At 40.4% G+C, this 20,543-nt stretch overlaps 1 protein-coding gene and 1 long non-coding RNA gene across 5 annotated transcripts in view; one reads left to right on the top strand and one right to left on the bottom strand.

Moving 5' to 3' along the window:
* Positions 1-4,780, bottom strand: part of LOC146273456 (uncharacterized) — a 52,792-nt gene extending 48,012 nt beyond the window's left edge. Inside the window, exon 1 of the long non-coding RNA XR_014766556.1 lies at positions 4,332-4,780. This is a non-coding gene — a long non-coding RNA (uncharacterized LOC146273456). The remainder of the gene's footprint in view (positions 1-4,331) is intronic.
* The window catches only part of plekha6 (pleckstrin homology domain containing, family A member 6), a 133,433-nt gene that overhangs the window by 73,312 nt on the left and 39,578 nt on the right, over positions 1-20,543 (top strand). The window lies entirely within an intron of this gene.

Raw genomic sequence — 20,543 nt, 5'->3', positions numbered from 1 at the left:
AGCACATTTTTGTGATTTGTGTCAAGCTTGGAATTTGAGTGAGACCGCATCTTGTTTTGACTTTAGCCTCAGAGTCAGACTCGGCTCGCACACTGGCAGTGTGTAGTAGTAGAGTACTGTCTTCAATGCCACAGCTATGGCTAAACTTTATTATGTCAAAAGAAACATTCTAATTTCCGGCGCTTTCAAACAATCAGTTAAGTTTGGCTAGTAACATCACCTAGCTTGCCTCTTGCAAACTGCTTTTGAATTAGCCATGTCCCCTTAAATTAATATCAAACTTATTTACGTTTTGGGGGGCATATTTTCAGTTAGCAGACAGTACTGTTTGAATCGCAGTTCCATCTGAAATACTGCCAGTGACAACGTTGTTACAGTAGCTTGTTTCTAATGGGGTTCGCTTGTTTCAAAGGGTGTTCTTAATGAATTATGCAATATGAGTAGGCTAAATGCTTGAAATTATCACAAGAAGGGAAAATGGACCCACCTGCAGCGACGCAAGCAAGCACACCCTACAATTTCCCCAGAAATTGTACCCTCTCTAGTTGTAACTTGTTTGACTGCATGCTCTTATGGTTCTTCCCTTTGGCACTTTTTGTTTTTTTACAATGTATGCTTCATGTTTTGGCTACCTGCAATGTTTTGCAGGTCTCGTTGTTGTGATCAGTGACCTATGCACTTTTGTAAAGCTCTCTCTTGGAAGACGCTTTGAATAAAAGCGTGTGTTAAATGAATAAACGTAAATGTAAAAAGTAGTGGTGTAGTGTCCTGCTGGTAACTGGAACTCACATAGGGATGCCAACTTTGTCACTATGAAATAAGGGACAAAGAGTGGCCTGCCAAAGCAGTGCGGTATGGTTTTGTGTGAATATACAGTGTATAAACCACGTGTAAGCCATTTGTCATAACGATAGCTATTTGGCAAATTGACGCATTTACTTAACATATACTGATGCATGTGAGTGGGGTCTGTAATTGGATGATGACTGGTGTCTGATCATTTTGTCTTGTGTCTTGACTGCTGCTGCTGTTGTAGTCAATCAGTGGTTATAATGCAATAAATAATGCACTTTATTCACAGTACAGTAAGGTGTTCACACAAGCTACTATTACAACAAGCTGCACCAAGGCTGCGATGTTGTTATAATGCCGTAGGGGTGGGCAATATTGGCCAAAATCTTCTATCACGGTATGAGTAATTTTATATCACGTTTACGGTATACATCACGGTATAGTAATTGTTCTGTAAATTCAATAAACAAAAATGGTACAAAATAACCATACCGTACTTCATTATCGCATTCGATTATTTCTTACAAACAAAAACAACTGCCTTACATGAGACAACACTTGAGTTAAAAACAAGACTCAAAAGTTACGAGTACGAGCGTTACGATTGGTTGATGCGCAGTCATGCCATCCGCGTGGTGACCCACTCACAGCTCAATGCGGATCCGTAATGCACTCCGACGAAAATTTCAAAATAAGCGAAAGCGATCAGTCTGAGTTTTACTATCCATATAACTTGGGTTTCGGCATATCGACCTCGTTAAAGCTCGTTCGATACGTTAAAGCTTCAGTTTGATATTTCCCGGCATGACCTCGCTCTCAGTAAGTAGTTAGCCTTCACTAGTCATCCTAGATCAAAAATGCTAGCAACGCCACCAGTGTAATTTTACAACAATAATTTTACAGCACGAGACAAAACTTGAACAACAAATCGAATTGGTTACCTGCAGAATGGGTCCTCAAATATATAATTAATTAGCATCGGCGTGAATGTGGTCCGCTAGACAAAATACACCACATCGAAAATTCCGTCAGACCAAAGCAAATGTGCTTCAAGGTCAAACAAAAATAGCAAATCAAATAAAAGTTACACTACAATTCTAAATATCGCAAGAATGTGACTTATATGATGGCTTATATACGATACAACAACCAGACATTTAATTGACACGTGTAATACAAAAATATTGTATAAGAGTATACCGCGGTTGAAACGGTAGAGCCAGATCTCTCCCGGTAGACACATTTCTACCGTCGCACGGTATATACCGTCATACTGCCCAGCCCTATAATGCCGGTTACAAAATGTCAAATCAAACTATTATCACTAAATCAACCCTAAAGAGGGCACTCTCAGAAACAAAGACAGAATAAGACCCGTCCAACAAAATGAGTGACACTCAAAACAACACTTGGATGTGGTTTCACATAGGCACACAACAGCAAACCGAAAGCCCTAAACTGCTGTTCTATATGGAACGCCGAGTTAGTCAAAATTAAATCAATAAATAAATAGGTAAATGAATAGATAAATGCATACATAAATAAATACGGCTATGAAATAACCGTTGAGACCTTTACGCACCAATTTTTTTTCCACATTTATTTCCACTCCACATTTATTTCAGTGCTGTATTTATTTAACATCTCACATGCAAACGAAAGGGGCGTGGTTATCGTCAGACCAACGCAGCAGATAGCTATGCTACCTGTATGGGGGTGACAGTGGCATCACACTGCCAAAAAGCATACAATGTAGACAAGCTTTGCCCATAATGTCTGTGTCGTCTCTGCCTTTGTATGGGAGTGATGGCAGTGACTTAGTAGCCTACGTGTGGGGACTTGATCTTTGATAGCTATGAGGTTGCGCTGAAGTTACCATTATAAACATGGCTTTCGCTCGTGTGACGTGGAACTCGTCTGCAAAGCTAACAATCACTGCCAACACTATGTCTTCCTAGGTGGTATGTTGGCTATCACCGGTCTCGAAGTCGGCAACTGTAGGCCAAGTGGCTGGCTATCCGGCTAGCTAGCTGACAAAATAATAAAAGGACGACATCAGTGTGGCCATTTCAGCTAGAGCTAGCTACTGTAGAGCTAGTAGTGTTGTGCTGTATTGGCACATATGAACAGCCAAACCCGTTTTGTCACTGAATGGTCTTTAAAACGAGTCCAGTGGTAGTGGTTTGATTTAATATTGAATAATTCCATAAACCTGTACCTAATATCTGGGTTTGGTTATTGTGTACCGTGTTGAATGGGTCTTGGTCTTGACACGTCTTGGTTAGTTGTAACTTTAAATTGCCAATAATAACAAAGCATTAAGAAACTTGACTTCAATTTGAAGCAGTAGCCTACTGTAAATCCAAAGGTATGGGTAATGTCTGGAATGGTCTGGCTTCACTTCAGGTCTCGTCTCACTAAATGGTAATGCATGGCATAATGGTGAGGCTAGATCGTTATAATCAGGTGCCTTATCGACCTAGTTGTCCACATAATAGCAGAGCGATGTAGCGGTGGTGGCAGTGATTGTCTTCTTTGTTGCTAGCTGTGTTAGCTAACATTACCTGGCACTTATCACCCCCCACTACCTGTACATCTTGCACACGAACAGTGCTCGATAAGTCTCAAACTATTTAAGACTTCAATATCTATGTTCTGTAGAGCACTTATCCGCCCAAGTACCTCTACAAAATCTACTATCTGTGCCAAAATAATATATCCTGACAAGCCATGCCGTTCAGCAGTGTGATTCCACTGTCACCCCCATACAGGTAGCATAGCTATCTGCTGCGTTGGTCTGACGATAACCACGCCCCTCTCGTTTGCATCTGAGATTTGAAATAAATACAGCACAGAAATAAATGTAGTGTGGAAATAAATGTGGCCTGGAAATACATGTGGAAATAAATGTGGCGTGTAAAAGTCCCATGAAATAAATAAATGTTGTCTTTACAAAAACGTCATTTTGAAATAAATAAATGTATTTATTTATTGATGTCGGTAAATGGATTCAGCTATGTAATTATATAATGCTATATTTATATATTTATTGCCATCTTTTTTTAATTTCAGAATTTATTCCATAGCCATATTTATTTATGTATGTATTTATCTATTTATTTACCTATTTATTTATTGATTTAATTTTGACTAACTCGGCGTTCCATAGTTCTACAGTAGTTGCCCAGGAACAGCGAATGGTTTTTAAATAGTTACTTTCATAAAAATCTACAGTGGGGAACAACAGTGGCTACTAATGATTCCTGAAAGTAGCAAACATCATATTAGTCCTTAGTCCATCAAACATACTGGGTTTACATATAATTAAAACATGTCTGCTGCGATGTCATAAACTGCCGATGGGAACAATGTATTTCTAACACGGGGCACTCAAAGACAATAATTGCATAATTGATACAGAGCAGTGGCATTTCCCATTTAATCCCACTATTTCATACACATTGCATTTACCGTCATAGAATCCCAGATAAAACACAAACATCAGTAAACCTAGACTATGTGCTGACGCTTGTCCTTACCCGCTTCACGTTAATCACCAGCGGCCAGCTCTGATTGAAAACAAAAAAACGACTGTGGCGTACCATCTACCTGCGTTTAATTAAAATTAACGTGGTCACGTGAACAGAACCAGGTGAACCAGGTGGCTCCCTGATTTATCCCTCTCCCACATGTCACATCCATAACGTTAGCCATTCTTGTTCTTTAATAGATAAATTACCCAGACAAGGACATGGGAGCGAGAATGTCACAGAGTGGTGTGAAAGAATCCCTTTACCAATAACACCGTATTTCTTTAAATAAACACCACAGCATTTGATCATGATTATTTTTGGTGTGGCTCAAAGTTTGCTACATTGTTCAGCTTTCAAACAGAATGCTGTGCAGAAAGCACTCACCAGTAGCAATGGATCTGTAGCACGCAAACTTGGGGTTGATGAAAGGCGAATTCGCCAGTGGTGAAGTCAGCTACCTTGCTAAATTGTAGGCTACATGTAATTGTGGCAATTACATTATCATAATGTATAATTTATTTTCAACCGATGTCCTCATTTAGAATTATATAATTGCTTTCAGTATTATTAAGTGACTTTATTTAGTAAGAGTACAGTGACTTTATTTTGAAGGCCTTTTGGAACGCCCATGAGTGAGAGTTGACAAGCTAACAGCAAGCAAGCAAAGCACGGACCTTGTTATCGGATGTTAGCGATCTTAGGGGTCTCTATTCCCTCATGTTGTTTTGTGTGTGTATTTTACTTTGATGAACGTTATTTACATAATGCGCATGTCATTGTATGTTCATATTAAGCTAATGAGGTCGTCATTTTCTCGTTATACTGTAGGTTTATTTTTCACGGTGGATTTGGAGAAGTTGTTTCAAACCTGTAGCAAGAAGCCACTTGAGTCTGCCAGTGCTTCGAGGGAATTATAATACACTTGTGATTGACTTGTGTAATAAATACTGTGTTTTAATTTAACCAATTAAATAACCGTTTTCTGAATTTTTTGGTGAGTCGTTTAATCGAGTACAGCGGTTTTTTTTACACAATGTTCATTTTTGGTGCTGTGTTTAATTGAGGGCAGCGTTTATTGCACAATGTGAATTTTTGGTGCAGCTTTTATTCGAGGGCGGCGTTTAATATGGTACTATGTTTTTTGGTATGGCTTTTACAACTGTATAAAACTCTTTAGGATGACATACACATCCATGTTTTAAAGGAGACATGAAATGCTGTTTTTGGATGCTTTTATATAGGCCTTAGTGGTCCCCTTATACTGTATCTGAAGTATCTTTGCCGAAATTCAGCCTTGGTGCATAGTTACAGCCACTACGAGCAGTCCCTCAATGAGCTTTCCTCAAAACGCGCCGTTTCTGTGTCTGTAGCTTTAAATGCTAATGAGGAGGAAAGGGGTGGCAACATGCGCTAATGTTTACAACGGATGTATCGCAATGGCTCGTAGTCCCCGTTGCTGTAAGATGCCTCGAATTTAGCCATTCTCATCTGATTACCCTGGTTTGCAGAGGGGCACACTCAGTCATTTCAATGTGGAGAAAGGCGGATATCGCGAGCCATAACACCAACAGCAGAACGGTTATCCAAATAACAAAGAAGTGTACAACACTGGCGTTACAGCGTATGTATTCACACACACACTTGATGCCATTTATCTTTACATTCGCAACAGTAACTCAGCTGTTAGCTGCAGAGCTAATGTTACAGCCACATTCTAAGGGTAACAAGCTAGGTAACCATATACAGTAAAGCAACAAAATGATTGCGTTAGTTAACTTACTTGTCCAAGGTTTGTAGCTTGACTAAGGAGGTTTAGTAATGATCCAGAATTTAAGTTCAGCAAGGCCAGCTTTGTGTTGGCTCAAGTCGAGGAAACAATAGTGGCTGAAATGTTTGGCGCAGACATACAAAACTTTGGGAAGTTGTGTCGGCGCATTTCCAGCGAAAATAAAATTGAGATATTGATTGTGCAGAGGCTTGGATGAAGGAACTAAAAAAAGATTTGTGCTTGCATTTGTACATCCAAGCACTGAGCAACTGTTGTGCTTCCTCTGTTTGCCCGCCATGTCTCTCCAGGAAAAACCGATATCGCACTTGCCCTTGCACGGTGGTAACTCAGTTTCTCATGGGCGGGCCAGATGATCTGGGCGGGCAAAGCAGAGAGAGGGGAGGTAACCTTTCTCGTATCTATGTCACTTGGAGATTTTCAAACAGAGCAATTGAGCCTTCATTTTGTCAAAGGCGGAGAAGAGCACCCAGGGCTTTGTTTAGACCTATCGAAAATTCTAGCCACTGGGGGACCAAAGGCAGGCTAGGGGACTCATATTAATCTTAAATAACCTCATAAAATGAAGTTTTTATGTCATGTCTCCTTTAAACAAAAATAACAGTAATTAAGAAGATTTAAGATTACCATAATTGTCCATGTCCAATAGGAAAAATGTTTTATATCAAACCCAGTTTTCATAAAATAAAGATTTGTTGTGGTGCAGAACAAAACGATTGTTCCAAATACAAGTTTTGTGTAGACTAAAATTGAGAGAAAATGCTAATTTCCAACAAAAGAGAACTTGGTGATGGAATGCAAACAATTGAACATCTATCACATCTAATTCCAAATAAAATTAAATAATGCAGTGTTACATTTTTGGAGTGGGATAGCAAAGAGGCTGGATGAACACATTTTGAGAGCAGTTCCATTTTAGTTAACAAAACTTTTTTTTTTTTTTTTTGATATCTCTTTGTAGCTTATTAGGATTCCTCGGTCAGGAGGAACTCTATTGTAATTGTTGGTATTATTAGGGTTCCTCTGGTAGGAGGGAACCTATTGTTTTTGTTAGTACTCTTATTAGGGTTCCTCTGGTAGGACATTGACACACATTGATACTACATCCAAGTGGGTACCCCTACACCAAATATGGGCCACATCAGACCATAGGGGGCACCACAGGCCACGCCCAAAAGTCCGATTTTCAAAGTGATGGCATTTCCAAGTGAACAACGATGGACACTACTCGCCCTAACTGGGCGCCATCTTGGTTACATAGCGGAAGAGGAGGAGCCTTTTTGGCAGCTTTTTCCACTTGGGGTGGAGAAGCGCGTTCATTTTGGCAGGTTTCGCGGGTGTTGCGAGCAGATTTGCGTCCGTCACTTCACACAAGTGTTTAACATAAGTGTTCCATTTGAGAGAGCACTTATCAGCGACGGAGTGCACTGAATATGTAAGTGCACTGTATTGCAGTGTACTTCGTAAAGCGTGCGGTAGTAGACACAGCCCAGTTCTATGAGTTTTTGTCTAATGCTCAAGATATTAAGGCCTTACACTTCGGATGCCACACTATCAAAATTGAACAGCCATGTCAATTTATGATGTTTTAATAACTGTAAACCTTCTGGCTCAATGCTAACTTTACCGCGTAAGATAACATGTCGCCGGATCCATAGTCAAAAACGACTTTTGCTGGTACTACAAGATTTAATTCATATTTTCAAAACTTGACTTGTCGCATAGCATGGTATTGCATTTGTCTCTGCTCCACCCATAAAACACTTGAATAATAAATAATAAAACTGACGGCTTAAAAAATGAATGATAAATGTATCAAAGGGTCATAACACAATGTTTAAATCTTTAAATAAGTCTTTATTAACAATTGACTAACTAATAAAAAAATATGTAGCCTATATGTAGGTAAACCTAACCATAATATAGGCCTACTGTTTTTCAAGTCTATATTGTCATGAGATTTTATTGTTGATTGGCCTAACTTTGTATGTAAAAAAATAAAGGCGTAAATATATAGCCTACACTTACATGCAATTCATACAAAATAACGTGACAAAGGTTATTGAGTCATCCAAAGTTGCTGTAGCTAGCTACATGCAATGCTTTGCAGCCTGCTAAACATGACCGTCTTCTTAACCATTCAAGTGCGAGCGCCGTCCATGCAAATCAGGGACGGCACTCTGAACAGCATCGCCGTCCATGCTCTATGCTTCCCGGACGTCCCTGCTAATCAGGGACGGCATTATTGACGTCCATGACGCTCTGAGAGATTTAGCTCCTACTGCTCTGATCTCCAACTTAACCTGCTCCCGACCAGGTTAGGCATTCAGCATGTGTTACCATGGCGATATACCCGGTAACAAGTGATCCACCATCGTAGTACAGAAAACCCTTGGTTGAACCTGAAGTTACCTGGCAGTACAGGACCCTGGGATTCCTGCCAGCCCACATCGAGAACAACACTGCCAGTCTTTGAGTGAAACATTGTATCTGCTTTGGTTAAATTTTCTTGAAATGATTTACAGCTCAGTGAATATATGTCATAACACTGTAGGCTTTGTGGAGACGATGTGTCATGGTAGCTAAGTTTTGGAGTGCACAGGTATGTTTTGTTTTCTGGAACTAGTTTACCCTAGGTAGCGAGAAAGAAACTGAGGGGGGAATGTTTGTGTCTGTTTATGTGCTGAGGAGAGTACCTGGGTCTCTCTCTCATAATACATTATCTAATATATGTACATATGTAGCTGGTGTAGAGCGCTAAACTCACTCCTCTGGTATGTATACAGACCACACGCTCCAGCGAAGTGTCAGATTTTCGTTGGCTTAGTTGGTAGTCACGCTTGGGATGTCGGAGTTGGTGGGTTTGATCCCAGGTGTGGGTGAACGTCGGCATAGTGTAACTCTGATGGGGGCGAGGCCACGTCTGTTACACATATATACAGTATACAGTACATATAAACGTAAATCAAGGTAGCTTACCTGTGGCAATATTTTAACACACTCAAAATGGCTGACCTGACAGAGCCTCACTGGTGTGTGTGTGTGTGTGCGAGTGCGTGTGTTGGTGCTCTCCTCAGAGCTGCAGATAGGACAGATTCAGTGTCTTTTGTTGACTTGTGGCTTCAGTTAGGGATAACCCAGTCATGGGTGTGGTCAGAGAAGAGGTTATTTACGACCCAGGTCTAGCACCCAGGCTTTATGACCCTGCCTTGTTCAGACTTGTATAAGAGGCAGGGTCACCAGCGTATGGCACCTCACAGCATTTTAAAAACTGTGCTTTACCCCACCCACCCACAACCAGTTAACCAGTAAATGATTAAACCTGAATATCTGCCTTTTTGAATTTGTGTTTGTGAAAGGTGTGCATGACCAGTGTATTAGGATTGAGTTACAGCTGAAGGTGTGCCAGAGTATGTGTGTGAGGTGTGTATGATTCCTCACAGACTTGAGGCGCTTCATTGAGTTTTCAGCGACAGGTATGTTTGTGTGTGTGTGTATGTGTGTGTGAGTATGCACATGCATACATGAATGTGTATACTTTGTATTTGTAAGGTTTACTAGTGTCTTTGTGATTGAATTACACATGTGAGTGTGTTTGATAGTGTGCGTATACACTAGGGGGGAGAGGTGCACACTTGGATGTGTATTGTACGTTCGGGTGCACGGCACGCTGAACGCAGTCACGTATCGAATGGCTCCTGAAAAGAGGCTTGTTGTTTCTTGTGGCTGTTTCAGACACTTCCTGTCCATCTTTCTATTCAGTCTTCCAGCACCGGCACAAGCTCAACCAGTTCCTCTGCTATATGATCCCTTCTACAGAAGACTACGATATATCTAGACAGGTGTCTTTGTCTTGACTATCATGCAGAATATCTGGGTGTTCTTATGGCATTTTACAACAAAAATAGGTTTGTGTGTCACTTGCCTGTTACATTGCCCTGCTCAGCCGTAAAGGAGAATGGTGCCATTCCACACAGTGCCTGCTCTATCTTGTTCCCAACAAGCAGTTGCTGCATGACAGGTGTGTTTTCATGCACTCAGGGGTTAGTCAATGCTGGCGGACTGTACCAAGTCTGTCTACAGGGTTGTGAGAACTTTCCAAGAGAGCATTCTCCAAGGCTGCTGAAGATGTAGCGTGGTGGAAGTGTCTGGTCATGTTGTTGTAAGAAAACAGGTGAATGGAGAGAGAGAAAGGGGACACAGAAACAACTTGATTTAGTCAAAGCTCAAATATATGATGATCAATTTCATCATCAAACTTGATCTGCCTGAACCTGTTTCAGCCTGTTTACATTTCAAATCCTTCTATCCTACAGAACATCAGAACCACTATAGTTAGCATGAAGCTTCTTTCAGTGTTAAGATACTTGTATTTGTAAGCATACCTGCTAATGGTTACACCGTAGAGCCTCTTTAGGCTGGGTGTGAGAGTGCCTGCATTATGAGCCATGCAGATCTGAGTGCCAGCCTGCATTCCAAGAGCCTGTGTTGACTGGTGCTGCATTCTAAAAAGTTGTATTGACTGTATGTCTTGCAGGCAAGGCTGGGCTGGGTCAGGCAGATTTCAAAACATGAATGCAAACACACACACACTCCAATGCAGTCTACTGGCTCAGAATAGTGATGATTGAATATTAATGAAGGAAGTCTTACATAAAAGACACATCCTGGCGGATATGTCTTTGCTGCTTTAAGAACCTCTCAGTCACCTTCACATGGCCAGGACAGGCCACATACGCACATATACAAACACTAACACACACGTTGTCTCAGATGATGGTTTCCTAGTCGTTCACTGACAAGACGTATGGTCATACACAGGCAGCTTCTTAGCAAGCTGCTGTCCAGGGCTCCTCCAGGGTCACATTCCCCTTGAGACAGGGTCATCCCCGGGATAGAGATATAGGACTCTTGAACAGGCAGGGCATAGAGATGGAATGTGTAGATGGGCAACATGAAGATGGGAAGAAGATGGCTGAGAGGACAGCTTTGGTTGCTTGGACTTCAGTGTTTCCCACACATAGACTAATTTGTGGCGGTGCGCCACAGAATCACCACCGGCCACCACATATTGCGTTTCATTATAAAAAATGTTTTTAACGCTATCAAAAACACGCAGCGTATTCGTTCAGCTACATTTCCTTTCCCTGCTCTCTCTCCGTCTCTCTGTCACTCATGTGTCTCACATACACACAGTCACAACGTCAGCACACATTAGCAACGACGCTATGCGATATCAGCGAGCCTTCAGCATTCGTACCGTAGGTAAGTCTAGGAAAGTTTAGGTTACTTTTCGCTAGGTACCTACGAACATGTCTTAATCTGCTAGACAAGTGGGTTCCCCATCGTTCTTTTGGTGAGCAGTCTCACAAGCCCTATTTTACCCGTCATCATTGAGCTGACCAGCTAAATAAGTAGTTATCACTAGCGTTGCTACCTGCATTTATGCAGAAATTGTTTGAAATATTTTCAGGCTTCAACCAGTGCTGCTCAAGCATAAAGACAGGGTCAGGGAGAGAAAGAGATAGATTAGTTAGCCATTGAAGAAAGAGTAGGAGAGGAGGACAGCATCCAACAATTCTTGAGATAAGGGACAAAAGTACTTTTGAAAAGTGACAACAAAAAAATCTACACTACATTTAGTTTAATTGGATATCTTCATAAACACGGGTCTCATCTATCATGCAATGAAAAGGAACAGGTTTTTTATTTAACCACTTTCAAAAAAACAAAAAACATTTACTGAGTAACTTGACATTTGTCAACTCCGTCTGACACATGAAAATGATTTTTTTGTGTTAGATCAATTCAACAACACTGTAAAGTCTTAAAGTGTGTAGAAATGGTGTGCCTTAGCAAGGTTAAGTGATAAATTGCATTGTATACACTTTTAATATTATTTTTGTTTATATTATATCGTTTTGGAATCAGCCATCTTAAATTACCTTCATTTAGTTTACACATTTTCATTGGTTCAATGAGTGGTTCAATCTGTGGTTTTGTGCACACAATACACTGATGCATGTATATAAGTTGGTGTTTTAATATATGAACACACTCATTTGAACAAAATAAACATACATTTTTTTATAAAAATGAAAAACCTCAATCTTGCAGTGTTGACACACATTTGACGGTGTGGACACACAATTGACGGTGTGGACACACAATTGACGGTGTTGACAAACTAATCAAGAATCAAACTGATTAAAGATATTTAACTAGTTTTGACTTGGCAAAGGGACAGACTATCAAGGAAAAGGGTCACTACTTCAAACAAAGAGTACCTGATGACAGGTAGCTTACATGTCAACACCGTCAGAAAACATTTCTGACAGAGTTGACGTCTGACAACATAACATGTTTTTCAACTTAATCATGTCTAGTAAATGGTAGCCATTTAAATTGTCCTCAGTTGCCAGCAGCTGTTAAACTTAACCAAAATAACAACTTTTTTTTCCAAAATTCTTGATTGAAATCATCCCTACTTTGAAGACAGGTTTGAACCATAAAAGCTGTGACCACAGGAATTTCAACTTTTTTGCTGAATATTATGCTTTTTTTTACGAGACCATGTGTTGGAGTACTGCATCCATCAACAGAAAGAAGTCAAAGGGAGTCCTCAGGGTTAAAGCTGACCAATATATGCCTGATTTATTTCGAATTAGAAAAATATCTGACGGAGTTTCCATGAATTGATGACAGATTTTGAAAGACTGTTGTTAATGTATAAAATATTGCAATGTTTACTTTAAGTATTTGGTGATATTTTTATTAAGCCATCCAATTAACCTGATATTCATATTTGTGCATTTTGGGATTATTAATTTTTTTATACTGTGACCTCTATGGAGGACGAGTTCATTTGCATGGGCTTTCATAGTACAGTGCTGGTATTTTATAAAATGGCTATGAAATAATATAAATATATACAATTATATAAATATATAAATATACACAAATCTTTCATATACAACTTATAAAGCGTTTTAAAATGAAATAATGTATAATCTTTTAAGTCAAATTGCAACATTTTGATGGGGGACATGTTTAGTCACTTATTTCAAGAATCAGTGAGCTAATACATATTTATACCATGGTCTGGGTGAATACTCGATTCCGATTGGCTGCAGGGGTGTACATTATAGGGTGTTATTACACGGCTGTTCTTAACGCTGTAGAAAGCTCCATTCACTTGAATGTGGCTTCCCAACGTTCTGCGGTCTGATATCTTCTGATAACAGACCGTAGCTATGAATAACAGGCCGCTGTCAAGGAAAGTGGCCTTTTTGCTTCTGATTCACGTCTTTCATAGCACTCCGCAAGTAGTCCGGTAACTTTTCAACCCCAGCGTACTCCGTTGCTTAGCAACGTCAGCTGATTTAAAGCCTAAAGAATGTTAAAAGTCTATGAAGTTCAACGTCTTTGTCAAACTATTTCTCTGATGATCAACACTACGAATGGTAACAAATAAATTGTAAAAAGACACACTGTGTTAAGTAATTTTGTTGGCAAGTAGCCGTGTAATAAGCGGGATAATGTATAGAACGCCAGTCATTATCGGGAAAATAAGCCCCTTCAGAGCGAAACTACACCGCTTCGCGTCGGGGTGCTGTTCGCCCTGTCGGGGTTTATTTTCCCGATAATGACTGGCGTTCTATACATTATCCCTTACATAACGGACACCTACTGCGTCATTGCAGAAAAACTGTATTTTCACCGTTCTAAATTATTCCGCTGGCCACAGGAGCCTGTACAAAATATCTGAATTCTAAAACTGGTTGTTCCCATCCTTGATTGTGATTGGCTATATTGCGTTCCATGCCGTTGTAAAATCCAGCATAACCTCCCAGGTTGTCCTCTTTAACATTCCATATTACTGCGCATCTAATATTTCAAGTTGAAAAAGACGGCAAAGATGTCCATCTGGCTGTTGCGTGGCAACGATTTATGTAGGAACTATACTTTGTAGTAGCGGAAGAATGATGGTTTATTATTAAACTTGTTTCTAATTGTTTTTATTGATGAAACCATATCAAATATTTGTAGTAACAGTTTTTGAAAAGCAATAAGCCCCGTGAGTCCGTGGTTTACGCTGATTTAAGAACAGGTAAGGGCCTCTTGGGGCTTATTGCTTACATAAGTAACCAGAACAACAGTGACGTGGTCAAAGCCTCCATTTACAATTTTGAAAGACTTTAAAAAGCTAACTTGTATTTACAACAATGAGTGACTTCAATATTTATTTTAACCTATTCGAAAAACATATTTTTTCTGAATATAGGCCTAGTGTGTCAATGTCACGTAACCGCTCATCTCACATCCCATTTGCTGTTCACCTCGCTAATGAATCTTCAGACAGGCTGCGGCCAACACGACAGTAGCAGCAACTCTACACATAAAAATCTTGATTTTATTTGGGGACAATGACATGGCTCGATAGCTGGCTAGTCTTGTTGTTAAACATACTGTGAAATTATAGTCACTGTTTGGAGAAAATGTTGATTGAGGCGATCATCTCACATCCATTTGCTATTCAACTCGCAGACTCCACAGGCTGCGGCCATACTGTACTGTACTGTAGCCTAGTACTAGTAGGCTATATTGCAGATATTGTACGTGACAATCTTGATATTGATTTTGGGACAGTGACATGGCTGGTTAGCTAGCAAATCTTATTGTCAAACATACTATAAAATTATATTTACTGTTTGTCAACCGTACACAATGTTATTGCCTTTAAATCTTGCTAGCATTAACGTTAGCTTTTGGGCTAATATCTCAGCCAAGGGAAAGCCAGTGCTGGTTCCATTAGCTGAGCGGACTATAAAATATTGTTGGCTAACGTTAAAAAACGTTACATTTCTGTTGTAAAAAGCCTGAAAACAAATAAATGTTTAAAAAAAAAAAAAAAAAAAACATTAATTTATGTTTTGTGAACTGTCCGACGCTGCGCTGCATCGCCATTTAAGTTCCCTGTTGAAAATGAAAGGAACAATTAGTGGATAGGCTACATTTTGTAAAGAGCCACGCTCATGGAAAGCTTCGGATAAACTCCAACAGCCGTCTCTGCACTGACCATTTCACGGCGGACAGTTTTAACATGGACCAGAGACAGACGGGGTTTACCAGCACATGGCTTCTCTGGCAGCGCCGAGCCGTACCCCCGGCCGTTCATCCTCCGGTTGCACCTGGACCATCCACCACCGCCAGCAGTTCATCACTCAGTTCTGTGTGCTTGTTATAATTATACGAGATAACTTTGCCAGAGGTATCTCTGCTATTATTAGTGCAAACCGCTAACTTGATATTAGGCTACTCAGTGTAGAATGATGGTATTTTGGTGAAATGGTAATGTGCTACAAGTAGTTGGAGAGCTCACTGTTTGCTGTCTCTGCTGTAAATGTTTATGTTGAAACTCGTTTTTAATTCTACTTTACAGGATCTTTAAATGCGAGCTCACACTTTCAGTGCAAAATCGTTTTTGGAGCTTTATCTAGCCTAATGTAAATGTAACTACGTTTGACTCATATTGTTATATTTTCGGGAAATTACAACCCACATTTTTACCTGAAAGATTCAGGGCTTTTGAGAAAACATTTTTCCCACCCTTGCAGGAACCTATGAAGTGACAGCTAGATCTTAATTTTTTTTACCTGGCTTTTTCAGCTCCTCCTGGCATCTTTTTTCCTATCCATTTTATTATTTTCGAATCAGCTTAATCTTGCTAACTCACTCCACAACAATAAATGATGGTTTAGGGTTGTCTCCATGTAAACAACCTTGGTACACGCACTTGTGTTTGAGAAAGAGAGCATGCGCGACAACTGAAAACTGCACTTTTTAATGCACGGTTTGATCATGCGCTTATTTAAATTAAAACATAATGTAGCCTATTAGCTTACTTATCGGTCACACAGTAACCTAACAAACTTAACACATCGTTTTATTCGGTGTGTGAAAAAACAAAGAGAAAGCAGGTGATCTGCTAGCCCAATTTATGAGCGGGCAGAGCGGCCCACCGGGAATTCTCCCAATGCCCACTCTGGGCCTGAATACTATTACTAAATTAGCAATATTTTAGGGGGTGCTATCGGGGTGCTTTGGTCTTTCTTGGGGGTGCTGAAGCACCTGCTAGCCCCCCTAGCGCCGCCCATGGAAGAGACCCTGTCCTTGCCAGCAGTGTGCATGGGCCAATCATGCGCCTTAAAATAGCATCTGAATAACGTGCCACTGATTTTAGACTACTACACACCTTCTCTTTTTGCTGAACCGCCCCCGGAGCGCAAGTTAATTCCCTAATTCACCGATGTGCGTCTGTTGAGGGAAAAGTCCACTGCGCGTCGGGTGCAAAATAGGAATAAAACATGATTTGTGTACAAAGTCAATTGCACTGGGTGCAAGATAGGGCCCACAAGCTCAAAGGCTACAGTATCTGTGTCATAGAGTCTAGTACTATTAGCACTGTCTTAGCAACACATGACAGAGTTATTGGTGTAACTTTTACTGACATTTACTGGAGGGGGAGGAAGAGAGAGGAAAGAGTCAGGCCTGTTTTGAAGCATGCATCAGTCACACCTGCCTGTACCACTGGGACAGTCATCAATAAAACTGAAGCATGATTTGTTTTTGATCATATTTATAGTATCTACTTAGCAGTGGCGGCTGGTCAATTGAGGGCGCTAGGGCGCCGCCCTCCCTGGTGAAAAGTGTTTTAGATTTTTGTTTTTCATCTAATATATTTTCTAAACAATAACTACTCATTTTAAGCATGACTGTGTTAAAAATACACAATAAAGTGTTGTGTATATATATAAAAAAAAATCAGTTTTTGGATCAATTTACTTCATACTCAACATCTGGGGTGCTAAAATAAGCACCCATCAAAACGCCTACCAACCTGCTGGCAATAGGTGAATTGCTGACCGTTGCTAACAAGAAACACATATTTAGCAAATCAGCGTCCTCAAAAATGATGCCTAAAGGAAGCTGGAATTAGCACCCCAAGCAGAGGATTTGGATGGTTACCAAATTGACTGAATATTTCACAGCCCCACCAAGAATAATTTTCACCAGCTGCCACTGCTATTAGGGTCACGGTTTCGTTTCATGGGGTCACTGTTCGGTTTTGGTTCAGTTTGTTTAGCAAATTAGGGGAGTTAATGTAATGTGGTTTTCCATTTGGGGGAGCGTGTTTTTGTATTGGGGGGAGGTGAACAAGTCATCCGATTTGGGGGGAGTTGACTCGTATTCGGGGGGAGTGTTTTCATTTGGGGGATGTACTCATATTATGGGGTGTGTTTTGCACTTCAGGGCCACCGTAGATCTGTGCTCTGATGAGGTAGAGGAAGGCCATCGGAGAGACGTTGTGAGTAACGTTCTGAAACACATGGCATAGACAGAGAAATCAGTATGACCCAAGTCATCCAAGGTGTGGGAGCATTTCACACTAAATACATCGAAAAAGTGTGTTAATTGACCGAGGTGAAGTTAGTTTCATATTTGACATTCGTGTCACATTCGGAAAACGCTACTTTGTAGCATCGCGTTAGGGACCGGGTGAAAACAACCCATACCATTTTGAAAAATATACACTTTTATACATTTTTGGGAAAATAAAACCTCAAACAGACACCAGAGTATCTTAATAATGTCTGGTATACTTCCACAGCCTTTACTTTTTCAATGAAGTTTCAAATAAAATGATAAAAATCACTAATCTTTGAAAATAGCTTAATCCTCGCAAATCTTAATTCATTTCAAAATTGTGTCAAAAAATCTTAAATATACACCAGATTATTCTAATAAAGTGTGGCCTACTTTCACAACCTTTCAATTTTCAATAAAGTTTTAAACAAAACTTGCTCATCTTGGAAAATAGCATGAAATCCATGCTAATATTAATAACTTTTTCAAAATTGTGTGCCTGTTTGTGCACATTCTGAAGATTTTTTGCACTGTCAGTTCTATTTTTTTGAATAAAGGGTTGGAAATGATTATTAAAATAATCGTTAGTTGCAGCCCTACTCCTTATCTCTTTTTTCTTCTCTCCTTCACCTCACCCCACTCACTTTTCACATTGTCCATCACTAACACGCTTATCCCTCCCTCTCAATCTCTCTCCTCCCTCCCTACATATGTCTGTCTCCCTCCTTCTCTGTCTGTCTCCCTCCTTCCCTCCCTCTCTCCCTCTGTTAGGTCACTACGTACAGGAAGTTTAGCATACATTTTTCATCCATCCCTCCATCATCTTAACAATTCGTCTTATTCTGGAGAGCAAGAGAAAGATATAGAGATACAAAGAGAAATACGGAGAAAGAGAGCTATAAAGAAAGTTTAATAGATACAGAGAAAGACAGATTAAAAGCTAGTGAAAGGAAAAAGAACTGGGTGGGAATTGAGAAATGAAATCATCATGAGCGGGGCATAAAATGACAAGGAGACTAGTACAAATGGAGAGAGGAAAAACAGAGATGACAGGATACTGACCATATATCCACCATCCCCCTTCCACTATCAGTCAGTGATTTGTGGCATACAGTTGAGCAAATGAGAAGGAGAGAGAAGAAGAGAGAGACAAGGAAAGGAGAGTGACAGACACACTGGGGGATGGGTGTCATCAACAGAAAGATACCCCACACTGTTTATGTCTCTCCCTCTCTCAATCTCTCTTTTCCCTTACCCTCTCTCTCCCTCCTCCTTCTCTCTGTGTCTCCTCCCATACTGCTACTGTTACCATGGGGTTTTTTCATCCAATTGCATCAGCCTTCTCTCTACGAGCCTCTATGCAATACGCTCCACGTGGAAGGAAGTGATGCGTTCTTACAGCAACAACATAATTTCTTTCCACTACAATGGCCACTCTGATGTAATATCCACTCCTCATCTGTGAACAAGTGCACAAGGATTTGTAATCTGATTCTCCACATGCATTGCTTCGGATGTTGGATTCAAATTTGATGTGAGTGTGTGAGAGAGATAGTAAGATAGGGAAAGGGTGAGTGAAATATTTATTTGAGAGTAAGAGATTTGGTCCCATATGTGTGTACCATTTGTAAGAGAGAAAGATATGGAGCAGGTGCTAGAGAAATTTAGAGGGAGAAGGAGAAAAAAGAAGATGCAGATAGAGACAGAGAGAAACAGGGTTTCCTGCAGCACTTTTTCAGTTAAGGCGGCCGGTTAAGCAACCCCCCCCCCCCCCCCCCCCCCCCCCGTCTGACGGCAAACCCCACCCTAACTACCACCTTAACTAACACATTTTCTGCGGGAAACCCTGGAGAAAGATGGAGAACGAGAGAAAGAGGGAGAAGACAGAGAGAGGGAGGAAGAGGTGAAGACGGAAAGGAGGACCACAAACACACATGCACAACCCCCCCCACCCACACACCACAAGATATCTGCGCTGTCAATCACTTGGCACTAGTCAATGATGAGTGTTTTGTGTTTATCTGGGATAATTTTAATATCACATCACAGCTGAACTGCGCGTGCACACACACTCACATCCATACACACACAAACACTGATTTATTCCACATAACAATCAAGCCCCAGTGGTGTATAAAGTACCCAAAAGCCATACTTGAGTCAAAGTAAAGATACCTTACTAAAAAATGACTCCAGTAAAAGTAAAAAGTCATCTATTACAATACTACTTGAGTAAAAGTCTTAAAGGGGTCATTGATTGCAGAACCGAATTTACCTTGTCACAGGTGAATAACAACAGTTCAGTGGGTAATGGACATACAGTGAACCTCAAAGTACATTGACACCTCTTTCCTATGCAAATCTCACAATAAAAAAATGTAGCTGTAAAACGGTCAGTTTTGAAAAAAACACCGAACTGATGTCAGTACTTTTTTGGCTCTGGTCTGTACCTTTGTCACGCCCCCAAATTTGCTGCACGCTGCTCTGTGTACTTTCACGGAATTACAAAGAACGTTTTTCAAAGATATCGAAAATGGACTACGGTCGTAAATGCAGTGTTCCAGGTTGTACAGGGAATGCTGACACTTTTCCAGAGTCTGAGTCTTCCCAAGGAACCAAACACTCGACAGGCTGTGATGTTTGTCTATGAGAAGATCCCTGTGCAGTTCGACCCTCAATTACACATTTGCTCGAATCATTTCACAGAGGACAGTTTCAAAAACCTGGGACAATGGAAAGCAGGATTTGCTATGACGTTATTGCTGAAAAGAGGTGCTGTTCCGACCTTATGTTCATAACAATCGCAAGCTGTATGAAGTTGTCGTCGGTAACAGTTATTAGCAATGCTAACGTATTCTGCCAGCATCTAGCATCGGTAGAATGTGATAATTTAGTTTATTGGCATGGGGCTAACGTTATTTCATGTCACACATGTTGTCATGTAAATCCAGTGATGGACAGTAGCTTCGCTACTTGTAGCTACGCTACTAGCATAACTACATTTG

This window comes from Hypomesus nipponensis, chromosome 9, assembly GCF_054491055.1.
Source record: "Hypomesus nipponensis isolate SF chromosome 9, ASM5449105v1, whole genome shotgun sequence".
Lineage (NCBI taxonomy): Eukaryota > Metazoa > Chordata > Actinopteri > Osmeriformes > Osmeridae > Hypomesus > Hypomesus nipponensis.
The sequence above is the reverse complement of the archived record's forward strand: the minus strand, read 5'-3'. Positions and strand labels throughout refer to the sequence as shown.